Raw genomic sequence first — 2,880 nt, forward strand, 5'->3', positions numbered from 1 at the left:
ATATATATATTCCAACATTTTGCTAATATCACGGTCCTATCCTTTCATCTATACAATACAAATGTATATGTATAGGTATACTTATGTATAGACGAAAGATAGGATCGTGATAATAGCGAGATATCGGAATTGACTAAACATCGAAGATCGTGTATCGAGTGCTTTTATTCTCACTTTTTGCAAACAAGTTCAAGACACACAGTCCCACATACATATGCGCTTTTATCTATCTATCTATCTATCTATCTATCTATCTATCTATCTATCTATCTATCCGTCTACCTATCTATCTAGTTATCTATCTATCTATCTATCTATCGATTTACCTATCTATCTATCTATCTATCTATCTATCTATCTATCTATCTATCTATCTATCTATCTATCTATCTATCTATCTATCTATTCATCTATCTATCTATCTATCTATCTATCTATCTATCTATCTATCTATCTATCTATCTATCTATCTATCTATCTATGTATCTCTATGTTTGCACACCCAACACACACACACACACACACACACACACACACACACACACACACACACACAAACATATATGTATGTGTATATATCTGCATATATATGTATGTATGATTCGTATACATTTATACGTTCATATAACTTTATATATTTACATCAGTCTACATTACTTCATTTTATATATTTGTATTTTTTTTCACCATTCACATTCAGGCCCATCTTCTATATGAAAAATCAATATTTTCTTAAAAACATATAATGTAGGTTTGCGTCTTGTCGTTACAGATTGATTTTTATATTTTGCTTCTCTTTCCACACTTATTCCTCACCAAGATCTGCATCTTTACTTTATATCTCATTATACAAAAATCTGTCTATATCTAAAGGAGTCGTGTGAAGAACAGAAGCAAAAGGAAGTAAACTCAGGTCAGGAAATATCAAAACAAAGCTATTATTTCGAAGACAAAAAGACGCCACAAGGTGGTTTCATAAAAAAGCATGTGGATAAAAAAAATGAAAAATTAACCAACACGAAATGGTAGCATAGATGAGAAGACAGAACGGAAGAAGGCAGATTCAGCTCCAGTAAAGGAAGTAAATATGACAAAGCATATAACTAGAGAAAGGAGGATAGGCAAATGCAAGAAAACACATTTCGATAATATTCATAAGAAATATGAAGATATTCATATCTTCTTACTTTTTATCCTTTACTTGTGTCAGTCGTTTGACTGCGGCCGTGCAGGTGCAGAACCTTGAACGGTTTTAGTCGAACAGATCGACCCCAGGACTTATTGTCTTTAAAAACCTAGTACATATTCTAACAGGCCCGATTGCTGAACCGCTAGGTTATGTGTACTTTAATACAGAAGCACCAGTTGCCAACCGGTTTTAGGACGAAACTCCGGCATTCCAAGCGGGACTTACCTGAATCGCAAAGCTACACAAACACATAAACACAACCACATACACACAAATACACGCACACACGCACGTACGCACAAACACACAAACAAACACAAGCACATTTATGCACAGACACATTCACACACACACAAATACACACACACACACACACACACACACACACACACACACACACACATAAAACAACAAAACAAAAAAATGGAACAAGAACGTAATAGGTAACAAGAAAACATTTGGACAGTTAGACGCTATAAAAAAGACAGGAGAAACAAGGACGGGTCATTCGCAGCTTTCAATCTTCAGTCGAATACAAGATGGTCATTGCAGTTTCGGCCTGTTACTTTCGAGACAGCTCTAATCTGGCTGGCCCCAAGAAAATGTAAGCTAAGAGCACTAGATTCTTTGGAAGAAAGCAAGCCAATAAATACTAAAACAAGGACAAAAAATAAATAGTACATAGTTACAAATACAAACAACAGGACAGTAAAAACGGGTGTCTTTCGACACGTGACGAATTAAATTAAGCTGGGGTGTGTGGAAGTGAAACTTTACGACAGGAACATAGAAGATGAAAGTCATGGGAAGGAATATAAGAGATGCTACATGGATGGTAGTCGAACCAAGAAAGAAAGGTTAGGTTTGGCCGAACGTCGGTCACGTGGAAGGAGAGGAGAGAGGTAGGTGGTAGAGGGATTGAAGAATTGGGGAGGGACGAGACAGACAGAAAGAAGGAAAGCGACAGCGTGAGGAAAAGAAGGAAAGTGATCAGAATGAAGGGAAGAGCAAGTAATGTGAGAGAGGATGGGCCTCCATACACATTCTATTTATCACACACAGTCACAAATCATCGGTCAGCCAGGGCTATAATAGTTATCAGGACAAAACTTCAAAGCATGTAGTACTCAAGTATACCGCTGTAAAGTTTCTACATATCTACCAGTATATATTGCATCGGAAGGATATATTTACATCGGGAGAATAAAAAGAAAAGCAGATGTTAGGTTTACAGGAATTAGAACCTCTCTTAAGTCTTATAAAGCGCCCTTTATAAAGTGAGTGTGGAACTTGAGTGTACGTGTGGCTGTGGAAATACATGTAGGCATGTCTGCGAGGAGGTGTGTACGAGTGAAACGCCGTGTGCGCGTTTGTTTATATTTCTATGTATATGTGTGTGCGTGTGAAATCTGGCCCTTTGAAATTCAGGTACAACAGAAACAGGAAGAACGATTGAGAGGAAGTTGTGGTGAAAGAGTACAGCAGGGTTCGCCACTACCCTCGCCGGAGTCTCGTGGAGCTTTAGCTGTTTTCGCTCAATAAACACTCACAACGCCCGGTCTGGGAATCGAAACCGCGATCCTACGACTGCGAGTCCTCTTCCCAAACCACTGGGCCATTGCGCCGCCACTATACGTATGTGTGTGTGCATGTGTATGTATGCATATATATATACATACATATATAAATAT

The 2,880-nt window shown here is 37.9% G+C and overlaps 1 long non-coding RNA gene across 1 annotated transcript in view; it reads left to right on the plus strand.

The window, feature by feature from the left end:
- LOC128248550 (uncharacterized) overlaps nucleotides 1–2,880 on the plus strand; it is an 808,814-nt gene that overhangs the window by 250,277 nt on the left and 555,657 nt on the right. The gene's annotated exons all lie outside the window — the stretch shown is intronic.

Source organism: Octopus bimaculoides, chromosome 8 (genome assembly GCF_001194135.2).
Source record: "Octopus bimaculoides isolate UCB-OBI-ISO-001 chromosome 8, ASM119413v2, whole genome shotgun sequence".
In the NCBI taxonomy this organism is placed as follows: Eukaryota; Metazoa; Mollusca; class Cephalopoda; order Octopoda; family Octopodidae; genus Octopus; species Octopus bimaculoides.